Below are 24634 nucleotides of genomic sequence, written 5' to 3' on the forward strand. Positions count from 1 at the left end.
TTTGGTAAATCCCTTTTAAAATGAACTAGTAGCGCTACCCTCATAGGGGCCGCTGGTAAATACGGGTTCTTCTCTAAAAGTATATATTCTGCCAGATCCAGACTAGCCATAGGACATATCGGGCATTTGCCCAATGGGCCGGCGGCAGCCGAGCCGCATGTCCCAGTGCCAGGACAAGGGGTGGGCAGAGAGGTCATGTGCCCCGGGCACAGCTGGTTTAATGTAGAGGGAGGGGCCCCAGTAGCATTGCAAGTGCTGGGCAGTGGAGGCCCGTCCATTGGGGGCATCCGACCCCTAATCTACATGCAGGGGGCCGGAAGCATGGATTCCAATGGGCTTTTTTTTGAAGCATTTGATTAAAGCCAGAGGCTCTAATAGGCTTCAAAAAAAGGTGAGCTTGTGGCGCAGAGCACTGCGCCCTGAGCCCACCCAGTTGTGTGACAATAGTGAATGAATATTCGCTATTATCACACTGATTCTCATCCCAGCCAATCAGGAAGCGGGTCCTGAGACCTATTTCTCGATTGGCTGAAAGGAGAGGCCATGCTATTGGCCAAGGAGGAGGAGGGAGGAGACGCAGGGGAAGTTGCCCCTGCCGGGGGAAGCCGCCACCACCACTGCCTGCCTGCCCTCCACGTCAGTCCAGGGTGAGTGAGCCGGCGACGGGGGGGGGTTTTATGGTGTGCGAGCTGGTGTGGCCGGGGGGGGGGGGTATGGTGTGCGGGCTGGTGTGGCCTGGGGGGGTATGGTGTGGTCCATCTGCCACCACCCCCCCAACCCATGGAGCACCTGCTGCCACTGGTGCTGGGCATCTAGCCACTGCCCTGCTTCAATCGCCTGCTCTCGCTCTGCGGGGTGGTGATCCAATCAGTAAAACACAACTGCTGAATATCCTGAGAAAGAGTCTTCCCATCTTGGAACATGGAGAGACCTCCGGATTTACCTCCCAACCATCTACAACCTCTAAATAAAGAAGGGAATGGTGAGCCCACAATGCAAATAACACCATGATGAGGATAAGAACATTTCCATTTTTTTCCAAGTTATTTAATCCATATGCAACAAATGGGGGAATTTGGTAAATCCCTTTTAAAATGAACTAGTAGCGCTACCCTCATAGGGGCCGCTGGTAAATACGGGTTCTTCTCTAAAAGTATATATTCTGCCAGATCCAGACTAGCCATAGGACATATCGGGCATTTGCCCAATGGGCCGGCGGCAGCCGAGCCGCATGTCCCAGTGCCAGGACAAGGGGTGGGCAGAGAGGTCATGTGCCCTGGGCACAGCTGGTTTAATGTAGAGGGAGGGGCCCCAGTAGCATTGCAAGTGCTGGGCAGTGGAGGCCCGTCCATTGGGGGCATCCGACCCCTAATCTACATGCAGGGGGCCGGAAGCATGGATTCCAATGGGCTTTTTTTTGAAGCATTTGATTAAAGCCAGAGGCTCTAATAGGCTTCAAAAAAAGGTGAGCTTGTGGCGCAGAGCACTGCGCCCTGAGCCCACCCAGTTGTGTGACAATAGTGAATGAATATTCGCTATTATCACACTGATTCTCATCCCAGCCAATCAGGAAGCGGGTCCTGAGACCTATTTCTCGATTGGCTGAAAGGAGAGGCCATGCTATTGGCCAAGGAGGAGGAGGGAGGAGACGCAGGGGAAGTTGCCCCTGCCGGGGGAAGCCGCCACCACCACTGCCTGCCTGCCCTCCACGTCAGTCCAGGGTGAGTGAGCCGGCGACGGGGGGGGGGGGGGTTTTATGGTGTGCGAGCTGGTGTGGCCGGGGGGGGGGTATGGTGTGCGGGCTGGTGTGGCCTGGGGGGTATGGTGTGGTCCATCTGCCACCCCCCCGACCCATGGAGCACCTGCTGCCACTGGTGCTGGGCATCTAGCCACTGCCCTGCTTCAATCGCCTGCTCTCGCATCATCCCTTACCGCCTATCATGCTAGTCAAACATAGCCGGGGAAGCTTCCCCCTAGGCTCCTCCCTGACTTTGTGTCCTATGAAAGAAGGCGATAAGAAGCCTGGAAGGACGAACATCTCCCGCCCCACCATTGAGCCACAATGTATACACAGTCTGAGCACAGTTAACAGGCGCATGGGCTGCAGGCCCCAGATAAGACCATTAGGAGTCTATTGAAAAGTCCATATGGGAAGGAATGTATACATACTGTAGCATGTCAGAAAATGAAAAAGTCCAAAGGCTTAGGACTGTAATCAAGGAGGAACAAGCAAAGGTTCCAAAAAGCTTTAAATAAACAAAAGGAGAGGCGCCTCTAAGTGAAGACTGTAAACTTTAACACATGGTAAGGTAATAAGTAACTCACATAGAGTTGCAGAAGAGGAGCATGACAAGGTGGTATGACAGCCGCGCTCCTTTTTCATAGCAGCATCAAAAGAGCGCCGCTGCCATACCACCCGCAGCAAGCACGTTCAGAAACGCGTCGCACATTGGTGACGTCATCTAGTCACACCTCCGGACCTATGCTGTTCAAGCTTCGCTGTGACCATCCACACACCACACGGCCGGCCCCACGGTGACCAGCAGGAAAGGGAATTGCACAGCGCCGCCGTGACAGATGACTCCATTCCCCGGATGATCCTTTTAGACTGACCCTTTACTTGTCATGCTCATCTTCTACAACTCTGTGAGTTACTTATTACCTTACCATGTATTAAAGTTTACAGTCTTCACTTAGAGGCGCCTCTCCTTTTGTCTATTTAAAGCTTTTTGGAACCTTGGCTTGTTCCCCCTTGATTACAGTCCTAAGCCTTTGGACTTTTTCATTTTCTGACATGCTACAGTATGTATACATTCCTTCCCATATGGACTTTTCAATAGACTCTCCTTTTGTCTCTATACACAGTCTGAAAGCTGTGTATAAAGGCAATGGATGTTAACTTTGCTCATTACAGAAGAGTAAAGGAGAGAAGGTATGGAGGGATGTGGAGGAGAACGATCATGGAGAGGTAGAATAAGAAATTATAGAAAAGAATGATAGTGACCAGAGAGGGAAATGGCGGTGGATAGGAGAATGAAGGGAATGAGGATGATTCAAAGAGCAGCATGGTAAGGATGAAGGTAAAGGAGCATGTTTATGGTGCAGAGCTGCTCAGTCTAAAATTTTTAGGCCTTTTTCTTTGTCCCAGTCCAGGCCTGGAGGCTGCCCACCACCCCAAGCACCAGTCCATTCGCATCGGCTCTAATTAAACAGTTCAGGGTCTTTTTTTAGATTCATTGCTTGCAGAAACTTTAACAGGAGAGGGGTTAGGGAACAGGATACTCCAAAATGGTCAGTATCATCTATGAATGGACAATCTCTTCCTTAAGTAACATGAATTTTGGACAGTCTAAACCCTCATAGCTGAGGACCATGAGGTACCGTTCTGAACAGCCTAAGGCCTCTCAGCTCGGGACCATGGGGCAAGTCCCTGAACAGTCTAAGGCCTCACAGCTGGGGACCATGAGGAAAGACTCTTTGGCATCTGGTTACCTTTTGCAAATGCACAACTATTGATATCCAATGCGATCTCCAGAACACTGCACAGTCACAAGGATCAATTTAGGGTCTTTAATCACAAGTCCCCAAGGATAGCTGCCATTTTCCATCTTTCTCTGGACAGGGTCCAGTTAGTGAGACTGTCCTTCTCCAGACCAGATACCTTTATAATGAGGTCCTGCAAACGGCATCTAAGAAAATCAATCCAGGTCCTCAGCCCTGACTCTGCTGAGGTCTCAGGAACAGCTATACAGTCCAAGACTCTATGGGCTGGCTAATGGCAGCAGCACCTCAGGCTTTAGAACCCTCCTGGGGAGAGAGAACCCAGCTCTCCAGTGCTTCAGACTATTTATCACCTTTCCAGCCATCTTCTGGACACTCATTCCCAGGGATTGGCTGGAGAATTATAAATATTCAGACTGGTCATTTAGACTCCCTTCTTCCAGAGGCAGGGGGAAGCATTCGAAGCATTCAAACTCCCTGCCTGTTAAACCCTGACCAAACCAAAACAATCAGTTTTCCCTTGACTACCGAAGGAGGCAAAAATCTGGAATCCTACACTAGAAGGGTAGCTTGACCAATATGTGTGGCAGATTCTGGTAGTCCTTAATTGGGCCACTTCCACAAAATGGCGCTATTGATGTAGCAAATTCTAAAATGATTACCTCCACTTTGTAGATAATGAAATTGGAGGTAATTAAAAACAACTGTAAGTTGGTGTACAGAGATAGGCAGAATGCCTGTCTCTATGCACTGCTGTCACAGCTGACCGCTTCATTGACAACCAGTGACACTATTGTGAGTGGAGCCTAAAAACCTTTGTTTCCCATCTGGTCTGCTCTCTCCTTGTGATTGACAGCAGACAGTGGGTGTATTCTATAGGCAATAGCCCTAACTACTTCCAAATCTCATCAAGGCATTTTTATATTTGCATAACTCCTCACATTAGCCAGCCCACTGCTTGCATCAGGGCTGAATGCTCTTGAGAGGAGTACTGAGGCAAGGTGTTGTGATCTTTTCAGGAAGCTATGTACAGCAACCAGCTGGCCCCTCCCACCAGCCATTATCAGCATCCAATGATGTCACTAAATTTAAAATTTAGGTTTGTAATTAAAATATAAAGGTTTTATTTAACACCTTCCCGCCCAGTCTATAGCACAATTACGGCCAGGCGGTGGCTCTCCCGTTCTGACTGGACGTCATGTGACATCCAGCAGCACAAGCCGCTCGTGCGCGCCCCTGGGGGCGCGTAGCACGGCAATCAGTAGTGCATTGTGTCTCTTTAACACACCGCATCTCTGATCACGGTATAGAGCCTATGACGTAAACTGTTTACTATGCAATCAGTTGTGTCCAATCAAGGCTGACAAGGCGTGAGTAGAGGAGATAAGCGACTCTCCTGACGGGGGGGTCTGCACTGATAATCAGTGCTGTGATTATAAGGCGCAGCCCCCTCAGTGATGCCCACCAGTGCTCACAAGTGCCCATTAGTAATGCATGTCAGTGCCTCCTCATCAGTAGGGATGATTGAACGGTTCGGGTCGACCATCGGGTCGACCATCGGTTTCGACCCGAACATTGACTGTTCGAAATTCGGCCTAATTCCGAACTTTTTGCTGAAAAAGCTCGGAATTCGGCAACCAGAACCGACCAAAATGCAATGGGACAGGAACTGGGCTTTAAAAGCCTGTGATTGGACCAGAACCATCAGTAAAAGCCAATTGAGGGGGCAGGAGAATGCTAGGAATGTGATTGGAGTGACTAGGGGGTAGGGATGATCGAACGGTTCGGGTCGACCATCGGTTCGACCCGAACATTGGATGTTCGATATTCGGCCGAATACCGAACTTTTTGCGGCAAAAGTTCGGTATTCGGCCATCAGAACCGCCCAAAATGCACTGGGACAGGAACTGGGCTTTAAAAGCCCGTGATTGGCCCAGAAACGTCTGCAAAAGCCAATGAGGGGGCAGGAGTCTCCTAGGAACGTGATTGGAGTGACTACGGGGACCAGAGGCCAATCAGGAGTGAATACGCCCCACACTATATAAGATGGCCCCGCCTAACCCCTAGCACAGTTATCCAGAGCCTGTTGAAGAGAGTTGAAGCAGTTCTGTCTGACTCCTGCTTGCTACACTACATTTCCTACATATCGAGTGGTTCTAAAGCTCCATATAGCAGAATTGTATTTAGCTTACAGCCAGTGTAGTTAGATACAGCGATTGTGCTGGTTCTTAGAGTTAAAAAAAAAAAAAAAAAAAAAAAAAAAAAAAACTTAAGGGACAGTGTCAGTCTTCTGCTGTATGGAGCTTTCTATTTAGTGGAAAGGGATATCTAGTGTAGTTAGGGAACTTTGTACTACATTAGTTAGATTTGAAAATTTAGTTTCTGTAGGGAAAGTGTGAGGGTTCTGTTTAGTGAGCACGTGGCACAGTGCTGCTGTATCACAGCAGGTATACGTGCTTGCTAGGCAGCAAAATACAGTGACAACTTAACGCCTGTTGTTCAAAGCGTTAGGTGCACTGTACAAAAGCCTTTGCAACTGTGCGTGACACGGAACTGCTGTGCTGTATCCAGCGACAACTGTGGGTCGCATAGCAGTGTGCGTTTTTCACCGCACACAGTTGCCAACGCATCAGTGACAACCTAACGCCTGTTGTTCAAAGCGTTAGGTCCACTGTGCAAAAGGCTTTGCTACTGTGCGTGAACCGCAACTGCTGTGCTGTATCCAGCGACAACTGTGGGTCGCATAGCAGTGTGCGTTTTTCACCGCACACAGTTGCCAACGCATCAGTGACAACCTAACGCCTGTTGTTCAAAGCGTTAGGTCCACTGTGCAAAAGGCTTTGCTACTGTGCGTGAACCGCAACTGCTGTGCTGTATCCAGCGACAACTGTGGGTCGCATAGCAGTGTGCGTTTTTCACCGCACACAGTTGCCAACGCATCAGTGACAACTTAACGCCTGTTGTTCAAAGCGTTAGGTGCACTGTACAAAAGCCTTTGCAACTGTGCGTGACACGCAACTGCTGTGCTGTATCCAGCGACAACTGTGGGTCGCATAGCAGTGTGCGTTTTTCACCGCACACAGTTGCCAACGCATCAGTGACAACCTAACGCCTGTTGTTCAAAGCGTTAGGTCCACTGTGCAAAAGGCTTTGCTACTGTGCGTGAACCGCAACTGCTGTGCTGTATCCAGCGACAACTGTGGGTCGCATAGCAGTGTGCGTTTTTCACCGCACACAGTTGCCAACGCATCAGTGACAAATATGCCTGGTAGACCAAGAAAAGGCATACGTGGCCCTGCTGCGGAAAGGGGCACAGCTTCTAGGGTGTCTAGAGGCAGGGGTGGACGTGGTGGTCAGTCCTCAGCCAGGCCACCATTTGGATTGTTCTCCGGCAGTGGCCAAGCTATACGTCCACAGTATGTACAGGAGGTGGTGGACTATATGAACAAACCCTCATCATCGGCATCATCTGCAACTACAGTGACCCAGGCAGAGAAAAGTGGTCAGTCTTCTGCAGTTGTCAGAACAAATACAGATGAGTCCATGTCCACCTCATGTCCTCCCTTAGACCCAATTTCAGACATGGCAGAGGAGTCAGCTGAGCTGTTTGACCACAGTGTCGGCCATCTACTCCAGCCTGATGCTCAGTCCTTTATGGAGTCTGATGTTGGGTCTGAGTTTGAGGAGGAGGCAGAGCAAACAAGAGGGGAGAGCAGACGGCCCGCTCCATCTAAGGCCGCACCTGTTGTCTCCCAGGCCAGGCCTGATGCTCAGTCTTTGATAGAATCAGATGTTGGGTCTGAGGTTGAGGAGGAGGCAGAGCAAACAAGAGGGGAGAGCAGACGGCCCGCTCCATCTAAGGCCGCACCTGTTGTCTCCCAGGCCAGGCCTGATGCTCAGTCTTTGATGGAGTCAGATGTTGGGTCTGAGGTTGAGGAGGAGGCAGAGCAAGCAAGAGGGGAGAGCAGACGGCCTACTCCATCTAAGGCCGCACCTGTTGTCTCCCGGGCCACTATACACACCTCATCTTGCTGGGCCTTTTTTGAGACATCCCATGCAGATAAAACAGTTGCGATCTGCAAGATTTGTAAGAAGGGTATAAAACGTGGCAAAAATGTCAACCACCTGGGTACAAGCTGCCTAAACAGGCATTTGACAACCCACCACTCGGCCCGTTGGCAGGAGCATTTAAAGAACCCACAAAAGGGCCAAAGATTGGTCAGTCGGCCTCCTAGTTCTCCTCGCGCTCCTCCTCATGCTCCATCTGCTCCACCTGCTCCACCTGCACATCAGTCTGTTCCTGGCCCTGCTATAGTCACTCGTCACCTGTTGGCAGCCTCCACTGGCAGGGATGATGATATAGCAGGCAGTGTCGCATCTACCTCCAGCACACCACCAGCTGTATCATCTAGACGCCAAATTTCGATTCCACACATGCTGGAACGAAAAAAAATGTATACTCCCCGCCACCCACATGCCCAGCGTCTAAACAGTAGTTTGGCTAAACTACTGGCTCTGCAACTATTACCATTTAACCTGGTAGAGTCTGCTCCCTTCCGTGACTTTGCAAAATGTGCAGTTCCACAGTGGCAGGTGCCAAGTCGGCATTACTTTTCCCGTAAGGCCCTGCCATCCCTATACCAACATGTGGAAGGCAATGTAGTGTCATCCCTGGCCAAGTCAGTCAGCCGTAAGATACACTTGACGGCTGACACTTGGTCAAGCAAACATGGGCAGGGACGGTACATTTCTGTCACTGCTCACTGGGTGACACTGCTTGCCAGTGGAAGGGATTGTAGCCAGGGCTCGGTGCTGCAGCCAGTGTTGCCCCCACGTCTGCAAACAGCTGGTGGTGTCGCTGATCCGGGTAGATCGATCACTTCTACCCCCTCCTGCTCCTCCTCCTCTACCTCCTCCATGCCCTCCTCTGCAGAATGGTCCTTTGAATATGATGAGATACCACGTAAACGTTCAAAGGGCTATTCTATGTCTCAGGCCAAAAGGTGTCACGCAGTGCTGCAGCTTGTGTGTCTAGGGGACAGGCAGCACACTGCCCCTCAGATTCTTGGGGCTCTGCAGGCACAGGCCCAGAGGTGGTTGACACCACGCCAGCTGCAGCCAGGGATGGTGGTTACTGATAATGGGTCAAACCTCCTGGCCGCCCTTCGTCAGGGAAAGTTAACCCATGTGCCATGCCTGGCGCATGTCCTGAATCTCGTGGTACAGCGGTTTTTGAACTCGTACCCGGGAATGCAGGATGTGCTAAGGATGGCAAGAAGGGTGTGCAGTCACTTCAGGCGGTCGTACAGTGCCACTGCACGTTTGGCCGAAGTGCAGCGCGAGTTTCACCTGCCGGTACACCGCCTCATCTGTGACATGCCCACCCGCTGGAACTCCACCTTGGCTATGCTGCAGCGCCTGTACACGCAGCAGAGGGCCCTCAATGAATACCTATGCGAGTACGGCACCAGCACTGGCTCTGCGCGCCTGGGCTTCTTTTCACCACGGCAGTGGCTTTTGATTAAGGATGCATGCGCTGTCCTCTCGCCATTTGAGGAGGCCACAAGGATGGTCAGCCGGGACAGCGCATGCATCAGTGACACCCTACCGGTACTGTTTTTGTTGGAGCACACTCTGCGTGGCATTATGGACAGGGCACTGGAGGCAGAGCAGCAGGAGGAAGAGGAGGACTTCCTTGCCTCTCAAGGCCCCCTTTATCCTGAGAATCCTGACCCCATTATGCCTAGCTCCCAGAGGCCCGAGCAGGATCCAGGGGTGGAAGAGGAGGAGGAGGACGATTCTGCGGGAACTTTTGCAGGGTTTGAGGAGGAGGAGGAGGAAGACATGCGGCAATCTGCAAGGCCTAGTTTGACTCCCTCGGGACACTTTGGAGTAGTACGTGGCTGGGAGGAGGAGGAGCCCGTTGAAGATAATGTCGTTATGAGTGACCCCGAGGAGTCAGCTTCTCAGGCCTTCGCTAATTTGCGACGCATGGGAAACATCATGCTCCAGAGCCTGCGAAAGGACCCCAGAATCAAGGCCATTAAAGAGACTAACCACTATTGGTTGGCCACCCTACTTGACCCCCGGTACAAGTGTAAAGTCTCGGAGCTTTTCCCATCCACCCATAGAGTCCACAGGATCAAATCCCTTGAGGACAGTCTCAAGAGGAATCTGGTGAACATGTTCCCCGACTCCCGTAGGGTGCAGGGGCGGGGACAACCTACCATGGATTCTACTGGTGGTCACGAGAGGAGCGTTGGAGAAGGCGTGCGGTTGACGGATGCCTTTCGGTCTTTTTTTAGTCCTCACCGCCCAGGCCTCTCAGCTGCCACATCGCATCGACAGCGTCTGCATCACATGGTGGACGATTACGTGAGGGCACAAAGTGACACAGAGGGCTTTTCATGTGACGAATCCGATCCACTGGCATACTGGGTCTTAAGATTAGACCACTGGCCAGAACTGGCCCAGTATGCCATGGAGTTGTTGGCCTGCCCTGCTTCCAGTGTCCTATCGGAACGGGCATTCAGCGCAGCAGGAGGATTCGTCACAGACCATCGAACTAGACTCTCCACCGACTCAGTCGACCGTTTGACATTCATTAAGATGAATCAGTCGTGGATATCAAGCTTTGATGCACCTGATGCAGACCTTGTAGACTAGGCTATCGTTGTGATGTGGCAGTTGAGCCTCAGTTTAAGCCTGGACCATGGTGCCACCCTCAAACCCTCCTCTCATTCTCTTTACGTTCACAGAACCTCATTTTGGTTATGACAAAAACGACAATGTTTGCGCACCTGTTCCACAGGTGCACACCTTTACAATTTTTGGGCCTCCTTCAACACCAGCTCTTTGGGGTTAAGGTGGGGAGGCTATGCTAAAACAAAAACGACAATGTTTGCGCACCTGTTCCACAGGTGCACACCTTTACAATTTTTGGGCCTCCTTCAACACCAGCTCTTTGGGGTTAAGGTGGGGAGGCTATGCTAAAACAAAAACGACAATGTTTGCGCACCTGTTCCACAGGTGCACACCTTTACAATTTTTGGGCCTCCTTCAACACCAGCTCTTTGGGGTTAAGGTGGGGAGGCTATGCTAAACAAAAACGACAATGTTTGCGCACCTGTTCCACAGGTGCACACCTTTACAATTTTTGGGCCTCCTTCAACACCAGCTCTTTGGGGTTAAGGTGGGGAGGCTATGCTAAACAAAAACTACCATGTTTGCGAACCTGTTCCACAGGTGCACACCTTTACAATTTTTGGGCCTCCTTCAACACCAGCTCTTTGGGGTTAAGGTGGGGAGGCTATGCTAAACAAAAACTACCATGTTTGCGAACCTGTTCCACAGGTGCACACCTTTACAATTTTTGGGCCTCCTTCAACACCAGCTCTTTGGGGTTAAGGTGGGGAGGCTATGCTAACACAAAAACGACAATGTTTGCGCACCTGTTCCACAGGTGCACACCTTTACAATTTTTGGGCCTCCTTCAACACCAGCTCTTTGGGGTTAAGGTGGGGAGGCTATGCTAAACAAAAACTACCATGTTTGCGAACCTGTTCCACAGGTGCACACCTTTACAATTTTTGGGCCTCCTTCAACACCAGCTCTTTGGGGTTAAGGTGGGGAGGCTATGCTAAACAAAAACTACCATGTTTGCGAACCTGTTCCACAGGTGCACACCTTTACAATTTTTGGGCCTCCTTCAACACCAGCTCTTTGGGGTTAAGGTGGGGAGGCTATGCTAAACAAAAACTACCATGTTTGCGAACCTGTTCCACAGGTGCACACCTTTACAATTTTTGGGCCTCCTTCAACACCAGCTCTTTGGGGTTAAGGTGGGGAGGCTATGCTAAACAAAAACTACCATGTTTGCGAACCTGTTCCACAGGTGCACACCTTTACAATTTTTGGGCCTCCTTCAACACCAGCTCTTTGGGGTTAAGGTGGGGAGGCTATGCTAAACAAAAACTACCATGTTTGCGAACCTGTTCCACAGGTGCACACCTTTACAATTTTTGGGCCTCCTTCAACACCAGCTCTTTGGGGTTAAGGTGGGGAGGCTATGCTAAACAAAAACTACCATGTTTGCGAACCTGTTCCACAGGTGCACACCTTTACAATTTTTGGGCCTCCTTCAACACCAGCTCTTTGGGGTTAAGGTGGGGAGGCTATGCTAAACAAAAACTACCATGTTTGCGAACCTGTTCCACAGGTGCACACCTTTACAATTTTTGGGCCTCCTTCAACACCAGCTCTTTGGGGTTAAGGTGGGGAGGCTATGCTAACACAAAAACGACAATGTTTGCGCACCTGTTCCACAGGTGCACACCTTTACAATTTTTGGGCCTCCTTCAACACCAGCTCTTTGGGGTTAAGGTGGGGAGGCTATGCTAAACAAAAACTACCATGTTTGCGAACCTGTTCCACAGGTGCACACCTTTACAATTTTTGGGCCTCCTTCAACACTAGCTCTTTGGGGTTAAGGTGGGGAGGCTATGCTAAACAAAAACTACCATGTTTGCGAACCTGTTCCACAGGTGCACACCTTTACAATTTTTGGGCCTCCTTCAACACCAGCTCTTTGGGGTTAAGGTGGGGAGGCTATGCTAAACAAAAACTACCATGTTTGCGAACCTGTTCCACAGGTGCACACCTTTACAATTTTTGGGCCTCCTTCAAAGCCAGCTCTTTGGGGTTATGGTGGGGAGGCTCCGCCAACACCAAAACTACCATGTTTGCGCACCTGTTCCACAGGTGCACACCTTCATAATTTTTACGCCTTCTTCAACACCAGCTCTTTGGGCTTACAGTGGTATGGCTCCGCCAACACCCAAACAACAATTTTTGCGCACCTGTCACACAGATGCATATCATTGTAATTTTTTTCCTTACAAAGGCAATTATTGCTTTCATTACCAGCACTTTCATAGGGATATGGTGTCAAGGCATCGTCCGCACCACCAAATGCCCAATTTTTAAGCATCCTTTACTTCTATTCAAAGTCAAGAGACAACACTATTCATCCAAAACATCTCTAATCTTGTTCACTCTGCACTACATTGTGGCCCCTACCCCTAACCCTCAATGTATCCGTGCATATATGTCTGTTTCTTGTGAGATTTCAAGTTAAAGTGCACCAAACACCATTTTACATGAAATAAAGTGCAATTACATACATCTTTGGACTTCTTGAAACATTTGGTAATAAAAGCCCCATTGTGGAAATACACCCGTTAATTATATGCACATTTAAAGAGACAGCACCTTTTTCCAAAAAAACCTCTAATCTTGTTCCCAGTGCACTGCATTATGTCCCCATCATACACATTGGCTGAGCCGTTGATTAGGAGCAAAAGAAAGGTGCGGTTAAGCAAAAAAGTCATTTTTGAAGGTTTGGTATGCTGTAATTCTGGTTCTGGACATGCTACAGAGCTGAAACTTCACAGGTACAACTTTTAGACCCCCCAGACACTAAATCCAAAGAAATCTCTTTTTTTTTTTTTTTTTTAATTTTTTCAATAATTGGCTATCTATCAAAAACGACAATTTTTAAGAACTTTTTTTTGTGTGATTAATAGTCCCTGGGGCATGACCCAGAACCCTAGGCACTTTTTAGGGGCATTTATTGGGTTTTAGGGCTTAAAAATGGTGTTTTTTGATTACAGAAGTTCGGGTCCCATTGATTTCAATGGGGTTCTGAAATCCGAACCGAACTTTCGTGAAGTTCGGGTGTTCTGGTCGAACCGAACTTTTCAAAAGTTCGATCATCCCTACTAGGGGGTCCAGAGGTCAATCATTAGTGAATACGCCCCCCAGTATATAAGATAGCCCCGCCAAATCTCTAGCATTGTAATACAGGGACGTGGAAGAGAGTGGAAGCAGTTCTGTTACTTCTGCTTCAAAGTGTCATTTAGCAATTATTAGTGTGAGGAAAGGGATATCTACTGTAGTTAGGGTACTATTTTCCACTATAGTTAGATTTAATAATCTAGTTTCAGTAGGGAAAGTGTTAAGTGTAAGGGGACCGTAGTGTAGTGTAGGGTTAACTGACTCTGACTGCTATGGCAGGGTGACAAAACCCTTCCATGTCAGGGTGACCGCTATAGAGAAAAGTTTGTTTCTTTTAGAACACTTACAGAACTGGATGGTGGCTTCACCCCTGTCACCCTGCTTTTTGTTGCAGGCATTTATAGGGCTTTTTTGAGGACATGTTTGGAGTCAGGCATGACATCTGAACTTCTGTGTAGGGGTATATATACACATATATAGGTGTGAAAGTAGCAGAAACCTATGCTTGCGTCAATGAAAAAATTAACAGGCATATGGCTTCTCTGCTATAACACCTATATGTGTGTATGTGTATAAATACATATAAGTGTGTGTGTATATATACCCCTATACAGAAGTTCAGATGTTATGCCTGCCTCCAAAGACCCCCAAAAAATGCACAAAAAAACGCCTGCAACAACACACCTGGGCGTTTTTTTTTTTGGCGCAGGCGTTTTTTTTGGGGCATTTTTGGGTGTCTTTGGAGGCAGGCATAACATCTGAACTTCTGTATAGAGGTATATATACACACACACTTATATGTATTTATACACATACACACATATAGGTTTGATAGGAGCGGAGACATATGCCTGTTAATTATTTCATTAGCGCAAGCATAGGTTTCTGCTACTTTCACACCTATTTATGTGTATGTGTATATATACATACATAAATGATATATTTTCTGAAAGTTGATACCCTTTAGAATAAAATGATGGTAGTTGCGATTATTTATGTTGTTGTTTTTTTTTTTTTTTGCACAACTGTTTATTTTACGCATATTTTCCAGGAAAGTAAAATACTGTAGATGGGGTTGTGTCAAAGAAATAAATACCAAACATATCAAGTCTTAGAATGGTGTGCACTTATGAAATTGTGAAAATTCTCCATAGGCGACACTTTAAAAGCCTCTACAGGTTTAAACTTTGGAGACACTCAATTGCGTTCCTGTGCATGAACCAGCCCTAAAGGTTTATAACCTGTGTGGTTATCTTTATGAACTGACTTTTATATTGTTTTTATATGTGATGATAAAATAACAGAGTGATATAATAGCACTAGTCGTGATAAACTACTTACAGAGCTGACCAATTAATGCTTGATATGCATGTTAGTGAGTTGAAATTAAAGAGTTATGAGGTAATCAGGCTTAGTATAAAGTAAATAAACCCTGAGCTTCCCTCTGTTGGTCACTTTTGGTATCCAAACTTTGGCCTGTGGGCCGAATGTGGCCCTCCACTTGCCCTTATTTGACTCTTGGGGCACTATTTCTCTCACTGATACTAGTCCCTATTTCTTCCACTAATGCCAATGATGGGGCACTATTCCTCCCACTGACACCAATGATGTGACACTATTCCTCCCACTGTCGCCAATGACGGGACACTATTCCTCCCCCTAATAAAAATGATGGAGCACTATTCCTCCCACTGACACCAAATATGGGACACTATTCCTTCCACTGATACCAATGATGGGGTGCTATTTCTTCCACTGACACCAATGATGGGACACTATTCCTCCCACTGACACCAAATATGGGACACTATTCCTTCCACTGATACCAATGATGGGGTGCTATTTCTTCCACTGACACCAATGATGGGACATTATTCCTCCCACCGCCACCAACTATGAGGCATCATTACTTTTACTGACATCTATGATGAGGCACTATTACAGGGATATGCAAACTGTGGCCCTTCAGCTCTTGCAAAACTACAAGTCCCATCATGCCTCTGCCTCTGGGTGTCATGCTTGTGGCTGTCAGATTCTTCTATGTCTCATGGTACTTGTAGTTCTGCCACATCTGGTGGGCCACAGTTTGCATATCCCTGCACTATTCCATCCCCTGACACCAATGATAGGACACCATTTTCTTTGCACGATACCAATGATGAGGCACTATTCCTCCCACGAATACCAATGATGAGGCACTATTCCTCCAACGAATACCAATGATGGGACACTATTCCTCCCACTGACACCAATGATGGGGCACTATTCCTTCCACTGATACCAATTATGGGGTGCTATTTCTTCCAATGACACCAATGATGGGACACTATTCCTCCCACTGATACCAATGATGGGGTGCTATTTCTTCCACTGACACCAATGATGGCACACTATTCCTCCCACAGACACCAACCATGAGACATCATTACTTTTACTGACACCAACCATGAGGCATCATTACTTTACTGACACCAACAGTGGGGCATAATTTCTCCCACTGAAACCTATGATGAGGCACTGTTACAGGGATATGCAAACTGCGGCCCTCCAGCTCTTGCAAAACTACAAGTCCCATCATGCCTCTGCCTCTGGGCGTCATGCTTGTGGCTGTCAGATTCTTCTATGTCTCATGGGACTTGTAGTTCTGCAACATCTGGAGGGCCTAGGTTTGCATATCCCTGCACTATTCCATCCTCTGATACCAATGATAGGACACTATTCCTTTGCACAATACCAATGATAAGGCACTATTCCTCCCACGAATACCAATGATGAGGCACTATTCCTCCCACGAATACCAATGATGAGGCACTATTCCTCCCACGAATACCAATGATGAGGCACTATTCCTCCCACGAATACCAATGATGGGGCACTATTCCTCCCACTAATACCAATGATGAGGCACTATTCCTTCCACGAATACCAATGATGAGGCACTATTCCTCCCACGAATACCAATGATGGGGCACTATTCCTCCCACTAATACCAATGATGGGGCACTATTCCTCCCACTAATACCAATGATGAGGCACTATTCCTCCCACTAATACCAATGATGAGGCACTATTCCTCCCACTGATACCAATGATGGGGCACTATTCCTCTTCCTACTGACCACAGTAGCTATGTAATTTGTTGGCTCCTGCTGACCACCAATCCTGTGGTATTGTTTACTCTCATTGACAATGGACCATTTTCTACTCTCACTGGCCACATTCCAGCCCCCTCCCTAAAGTCTGAATGACAGTATACTGTGTAATGGCTCCCTTGAGTATTTAACTTTTATACAACTATTGCAAATGATGAAATCTATAACAATATTTTAGAGCAGTTTGATCTAAATGCTGCAAGGAGAGAACCTGGGGTACCTCAGGTGGGAAGACTGATGTCTGTCCCTCACTGCTTTTTAGGAAACCCAGGACCATTTCCTTTTTAATCCTCTAACTATTTGGATGAGTTCCCAATTTTGCTCAAATCATTTCTTACACTGTCTTCAGGTGGTCCAATGCAACAACAACTTTGCACTTTTTTTTTTTAACATACCTCATGGGGTAGCTTTAAAAATACATTTTGAGTTGGACCTTAAAAAATAATTAAAGCAAACCTGTTCTACCCACCAACATTACTAGTAACGTAAAGTACCTTGCAGTGTTTCTGGACTGGTCTTTAGATATAATTCCTGAGTATCTTGGTGAACTCTGGACCTTAGGCTTAGGTTGCATACAAGGCCTTAGAGTTGAGGTTAAAGTGCACCTATGGTCAGACAGAAATTGCTTAGTCTTCATATACATCATCAGATATCCACAGTAGTCTTTATACCTGGTCAGATTTCACCCCTCTGTCTCCAGAATCCCAAGGTGCCTTAGCATGCAAACATTGACCAGAGTTCCTGGTCAAAAAACATCCATCACAATGGTGGTCAAAGTGTCAAGTGCTCATCCCTCTTCATTTTGCTTGTAAACTGCAAAACCAATGGCCAGTAGGCGCTCTGACAGGTTACCAGCTGAATGGCAGGAGAGTGGTTTAGTCCTGAGCTGGGTGGGGCTTAATCTCAAGAGGTAGGGTTTAAAGTAGCAGCCCTGTATAAAGCCTAAGCGTAGGAATAGGGCTCCTTCAAGATAAACTGAAATTGATCTGAAGATAAGAACAGGTGCTTTCAGGGACATAAGGTTCTTCAATATACTGGTTAGTTGCACATCAATGTACTTGCCTTAAAGCATACATTTTGGAATTTGTCAAAGATTTACTAGGAATTATTACATATTTTTTTCTGTTATTATTCTATTTACAGAAAAAAAGAACGTGTTCAATCAATTCATTGAAGAACTGGGACTGAATGGGTATACACAGCACAAGCTGACACCTTCAGATGTTCTGAGCATCAATCAGGAAGTTCTATCAGAGGCTCCTTGCCACTCTAAAAAGGACATTTCTTTGCGCTTCTTAGGACGGCTTATATCACTGAATACCAATGGCAATAATTCAACGTTCTGCGGCTCTGAAATGGATCGACGCTCAATACGCAGTATCTCCGGACAAGACACATTGGTTACAAGGGAAAGATCTGAGAGCCCTATTGATATTAGCATGTATTTATCAAAACCAAATGAGAGCTACAATTTGTCTGATTTACTTTATTTAAGAGATAGTGAAAATACATTGCCAACTGTCCACCCTGTGGATGTACTATGTGCCCTCCTGAACTGTTCAGACAATTTTCTACAGCAAGAGATTGTAACCAGACTGTCCATGTCTCAATTTGCTGTCCCTCTACTGCTCCCTACTAGTGATGTTACAGAAGGCATGTTTATGTTGTGGGCAATGAGAAACATTATGAAGTACTTACCAACAGAAACTGGGGAGTTTGTAGAAGATAATTTGGTGAATATTCCTATGCCCTTATTCTCGTTTGTAAGACTTGGCGAATGTAAGAACATGTCCAAATCTAAGATCCTTAACCAAGTTCTCAGCCTCATCTCACACAGCTGCCGTAAAGATTTTGTACATCGGGAAATGCATTGCGGTAAAGGCTCTAAAATCATATCCAATGGGCTGGTAGAGCTTGCCTGGTATTTCCCTACTAAAAATACTGGTCATTGTTGTGCCCAACGACCTTTTGCCATTGCCAATCTACACGGGGACATACAGGCAAACATGAGACAGTTTAAGTTTCTAGCAAATGTTTCATCCGCCGTGTTCATACTTCTTGAAGGAGAGTCTGTCTGGGGTGAGATATGCAACGAGGAATATGATCATTTTTATTTCATTGTTGGACACCCACCCCATAGTTCCAGGAATGATGAGACAGAACAACTATTTAAAGCTTTATCTTCAGCACTTTTAAATCTTGATTTTCTGTTGGGAATTGAGAAGAATCTAGAAGAAAAAATCCAGGTAATTATTCAAATAACTCTTAAAGTAAACCCTAACCAAATGACATTGACTGATATGGCAGCACTGGGATCAGCTTTTGGCTTCTGCATTGACGAAAACCAAAGAGATTGCCAGTATGCTAAACTGCACACCTTGGAGCTGACCCATGATATTTCAACTACAGCAAAATACAATGAAAATTATCTAAAGTCCCTGAAAGAAATAAGAACACAGCTCACCAAAGTTCAAAAAGAGAAGAGTCAACCAATACAAAAAGGCAAGTCCAACAAAGAACACTTCAAGTCAGAGTTAGCTGACCAAATGCTGAAGAGCCTCCTTAGGTGCTTATGGAATGATGAAATCACCAATTTAGTGTATGCTTTTACTTTTATGAGCCAGACACAGAAACAATATTTCTTAAAATGGATGCAGGTTCACCGTCACAAAGCCTCTACAAACACTTTGCTTGAGAAAGTAATGCAGAGGAACATTTTTTACGATTTAGTATACATTTATCAAGCAGAAGCCATAGTTGCGAAAGCAACAGAACACATTCCTAGATGTTCTGAGCTGCCAAAAACTGCTGCAGATCTTCTGTTGGATGGGTTTCCCCTGGTTATGACCAGTGAAGACACCTTTAGCGTACAGCTTTCATGGATAACTGATGTCCTGACTGACCTGGTCAACAAGAAAAGAGGACCATGCAGAGTGAGAGTGATATCTGCATTGGGAGTTTACTGCACAGGGAAATCCAGCCTACTCTATACCATGTTTGGGTTGCAGTTCCAGATCACTAGACCTCAACCCACAAAAGGAGCCTTAATGAGTCTTATCAAAGTGGAAGACAGCTTTAAAAAGAAGCTGGACTGTGACTTCCTCTTGGTGATTGACACAGAAGGATTAAGAGCCTCCAAGTTGGCATCCGAAAAGGAGAGATTTGAACATGACAATTCATTGGCTGCATTCATGATTGGGATAAGTGACATAGTCGTATTCTGCCTGTCCAGTGAGAATCCATTGGACACCATTAACACTTTACAAATGGCAACATGTGCCCTTCTCAGGATGAGAGACTCTGGAAGAAGACCGGCTTTGTTTTTTGTACAAACGGATGCAACAAATGCTTCTTTTGATGGAGAAAACAGTAACAAAGACAAAATACACCAATGTCTTCATGAAACAATTGATCTAGCCGCTAAAGTAGTAAAAAGAGCTAGCTATCTATCCATAAATGATGTTTTTGAATGTGACTTTTTAAGCAGGCACTGGTACAACTTTCTCCCCAGTTTTTGGCAAGGAGATCCTTTCAATAGATGCATCAATTCTGAATATGCTAAAAAAAGTAATGGAGTTAAAAAAGCATTTAATTCGCACTCTAACCCAAAAAGCAAATCATGGCAGTTTGCGGACTATGCTAGACTTTATCAATGATATAAAAAGTCTGTGGAATGCTGTGAACCTGGAGCCCATTCTTAAATATGAGCACATAAAAGAGGTTATAATCTACACTGAACTGTCTGATCGGTACAGGGAGTTAGAACGAGGTATCCACAAAGAATTGTATGAGTGGACTTCCAAAGAGGAAGCACAAATTTCAGTATATCATGGCGCAGACATCTTAAAAAAAGATATGTTGAAACACCTGCAAAAAAAGAAGCAGGAAAAAATTGAAAATTTCAGACTCTATTTGGATTTTGACAAAAAACTATTTGAAAAAAGTTTTATTGAGAAATTCCAGCTCCTTTGTAAAGAACTAGAAACCTTCTATAAAGAGAAGTGCACTAAAATTCAGATCTTAAGGCATAGCCTGCAAATGGCCGTTATTGAAGACCTTCGTGGTCAGGAGTGGGACCCCGATGAGCTGGAGCCTAATTTTGATTTTGACTCATTCTGGAAAGACAAGGTAAGCCAGTTGAAGTTAAAATTTTTGAAAAAACTTGATATTCAGAATGAATTTCTGCAGATACTCAAAAAGGAGTTGAGGGACAGAGGAGGTTTGGTTACCGATGTTCTTAACAGCGTCAAAAAGTTGTCAGACTTAACGGGCGAAAGCTTTACTATTGAGGAAAAACATATTGATGCAACTTGGTTCACAAGGAAAGGGGCAAAGAACAAGAACAGTACCAAACCTTGGAGTCGACTGGATAGCCTTGTTCAATCTCTAACTAAAAGGTGCAGCAGATACGCCCTGACCATGGCTAAATTAAATAAAGATTATGAGCCGATACATTGTCTAGAGATCTTACGAATGATTAACAAAGTGATCAGAAAGGAAAAATTTCCCTTCACAGATTTGTTTGAGGTCGACTTGAAGCTTCACATCTTGAGAAAAGCAGCTGAGGCCTTCCAAAAAACACATGATGCCCTTGTCAAAGCGAAAGAAGAGAAATTGTTTCTGGAGCAACTGAATCTGCCACCCTTAAATTCTTTGAAAAATATAATAAAAGACAAATGCAGCGCTAAACGGTTTTGCCACCTCTGTCTCAAACCTGCTATGGAACTACACATGACGTCAACTCTACAACCCTATGTTATTCGGGATGTTGTAAGTGCAGTAAGAAAGAGCAGGAGGACATCACCAACTGTAGATGTGATTAGAGGCTTCACTGTCTTTAACAGTAAGAGCCAAGTTTATATTGACTGTAACTTGTTGGCCAATGCTATCTCTTTCACCCTGTCAATTTTTAAAAGGGTGTTACAACATCACACAGAGATGGAATACGACAACGTTCATGAATTTATGAGAGATGTCTGCGTTGCGCTGGCTTCTGAATTGTCTTTAAAAAAAAGGGATATAGCAGAATACCCTTTGAAAGTCACATCCTTAACCCCACATCAATTTTCCACCCATGTTGACTTTTTTATAAGACAGTTAAAAAATGAACTCCAGCCAAACAGAGACACATTCAGGATTATGATACGTAGAGTATGCGAGAAGCTCTTTGAATGTAGGAAGCAGAACCAATACTGCAAAGCCCCTTATAATGCTGGGTTTAGAAGCCACCAAAATAACTTAAGGACATTTTTCAAACCCAGCAAAATAAAAACTATTGGACTTCATTGCTGGCCCAAAAAGTATTCACCTCAAAGGGTTCATAAAAACAATAATTTCAAGGAATCGCACCCCCAGCAATTTGCTAACTGGAGCGAGAACCGTGTTTGGTTGAGAAGGAATGAGGAGAGAGCTTACTTTTGAGAGGATACAACCAGCTATGACACAGTTATCACAGCCTGCAATACCACTGGTCGCTACTGGATGGCGACCCACTTTTAGCTAGCTGGACAACCACTTGCAGATGCAAAATTTTGCATACAATCTAGTGCAACTCAAAGGCTGGCAAGCAGTTAAGCTACCCACACACTTCTGAGATTCCCCCAAGATATCCTGCAAACTATAATTCTGTTATTACATTTCCCACTGCCCACCCACACACACACCATACACACAACATAGGGTAACTTGCTCCCACCTGTAGTTTATCCACTATCTTGTCTGCAAAGCAACCACACACACACAGATCCCTGTCTGGCAGGGTTGCTAGCTTGCCTACACTGACACTTATCTGCATGCAATCAGCAGCCATGCAATGCAATTCCCCACAGATTAACAACAAACAGTAATGGTCCATACACACTATACAATTTTCTTTAGATTTTTTCCTTCAGACTTACCAAAACCCTATAATATGAGGTCAAACCTAAACACTTTCAATTTGTATGCAATCTGGCAGGCCCTTGCACTACATAGAAAAGGTAAATCTAAAGGAAATCTGACAACAAAAGTTGTATAGTGTGTATCCAGCTTAATGCTCCGTGCACACGTTCCGATTATCGTACGACAAAACTCGCTTTCGACCTGGTCTCACGATAATCTGATCGTTAGTACACAGCTTTCGACAGCCGATCGCGACAGTTGGTCCAACAAAATCCGAAGGGGAAAAACAGGAAAACTTCTGTCGTACGACATCTTCTCGACCGATAATCGTTTCGTCAGTACAGTATTCGTACGCTAAAAGTCGATCGACAAATACCACGCATGATCGGAAACAGTAAAATAATCCGCAGGGGTCAGACGTATATACATCACTTCTGTTACGTAGCTATGAAAAATACACTTGGTCAGTGAATCGTACGAAGAAAGTCGGATGGTTTGTACGCAGAGTTGCTTTCGATTTTAGTAACATACAATTACAAACTTTAGTCGTATGATAATCGGAACGTGTGTACGGGGCATAAGCATACATACATACTGGTAACACAATGCACTAATCTGTCTAGGAGTATGAATTCTAAGCTAAGTACACACTTATTTTTGTAATTTAATATCCATAGGTGGGCAGTGCTTAGAAAAAGTTAAAATTACAAAAAGAAAATTTAATTATTTTATTTGAAATAAATGGGAGGAAAGACAGAAATAAGCGTTCCCATTTTTTGGTAGTATGGTTTATCCTGCTGGTAGGAACACACCAAAAGTTCCATCTTTGTTTAGAACATGCTTGATACACATTACACTGTTCAGTTTTTTGCTGCGCTACCGAATGAGCTATGGATGTGGGACAGACTATAACTCTTGGTCAACGACCTCTGGGGCTTCACCTCACCCGCTGTGAGAAGAAGTCTTAGCTCCTGAAGAAGCCACAGGTTATATGGACCAGCTGAGTCTGATAGCTAAGTAGTGGAACATTGTCCTGTGGAAATAAAAACTTTACATTATATATTTTGAGCATTAGTAAACTTTCCAGTACACCTACAACACACTCATAAGACTCTTTGATTGTGTGAGGTGGCTCTGCACAAACTTGGTCAGGAGAAAATAAAATAAAAAAGAAAAGGTGGCTACATGAGCATCTAAGCGTTCTTGTTTTACCACCAGAACTACCAAAGATTACTGAGAGTTACTCGATGAGGGCCAGTTAGTCCCGGTTCACACTACCGCGACTTGTCAGGCGACTTGTCAGCCTGACAAGTCGCGGTCCATGCAGTGCTATGGGAACCGTTCTAATAGGAGCGACTCAAGTCGCTCCGACTTAGAAAATAGTTCCTGTACTACTTCGGGGCGACATCGGAGCAACTTGCATTGACTTCCATTATGTGAAGTCCATGCAAGTCGCGCCGAAGTCGCAGTGCACGCGACTTCACAGGTCGCCCCCGAAGTCGGATCACCATAGTGTGAACCGACACTTACTCTCGTAGCATTGTATTTGTCTTACCCTTCAAGTGATCCAAACTCAGTACTGTATCAAAAACCAAGTGGACTCTACTGTGGTACATTCCACTTTTAAACCGTTGTTGTTTTACTGTACTTTATGTATGTTTTGTTATATCTTTTCTTTATATATTTCTTGCATCATGTTGCTTTTCTTTTCAATAAACAATATTTAAAAATTAGGCTACTCCTCTAAATGCTCTAAATAGAAATGAAGGAACCCTGCCTTTCTAAAAAAAAAAGCTACTATAGTGTAAAAGCTCCTCCTGTCCTCATTCCTGTCTGGTTGTGGCAATGAATGATAGAAATATTTTTAAGGAACGAACTGCAACAGCTAGTGCTGTAAAGGGTATGGGTTACTGTTGAACCACATGGTGGTGACTACAGTATCTCACAAAAGTAAGTACACCCCTCACATTTTTGTAAATATTTTGTTATATCTTCTCATGTGACAACACTGACTGCCGGTTCACACTACCGCGACTTGTCAGGCGACTTGGTCGCACCACTCATGTTGGAGTGGTGCGTGATCAGATCCAGCACAAGGTAGTATAGTGGCATTGGATATGAGAGGAAGGGTGAATGAAGTGGCAAAAGCCAGATGAATACAGGACATTGTACAAGTGAATTCTGAGTGACATGAAACTATCTAACATCTGGATGCTTGTATCTCCACACAACTGTGAGATCATACACTCGTACCCAATCCAAAAGGGATCGGAAGGTTTTTTCTTATCCCTTCAAGCGGTCCAAAG

General features: G+C 45.6%; 1 pseudogene across 1 annotated transcript; it reads left to right on the forward strand.

Moving 5' to 3' along the window:
* Positions 1-878: 878 nt before the first annotated feature.
* LOC309557829 (up-regulator of cell proliferation-like) lies at positions 879-22259 on the forward strand (annotated as a pseudogene). Its single transcript, XR_014226192.1, has 2 exons — positions 879-982; positions 17592-22259. The product of XR_014226192.1 is annotated as an up-regulator of cell proliferation-like (transcript).
* The last annotated feature ends 2375 nt before the right edge of the window (positions 22260-24634 follow it).

The sequence above is a fragment of the Pelophylax lessonae genome (assembly GCF_965119305.1).
Source record: "Pelophylax lessonae genome assembly, chromosome: 6".
NCBI classification, from domain to species: Eukaryota; Metazoa; Chordata; class Amphibia; order Anura; family Ranidae; genus Pelophylax; species Pelophylax lessonae.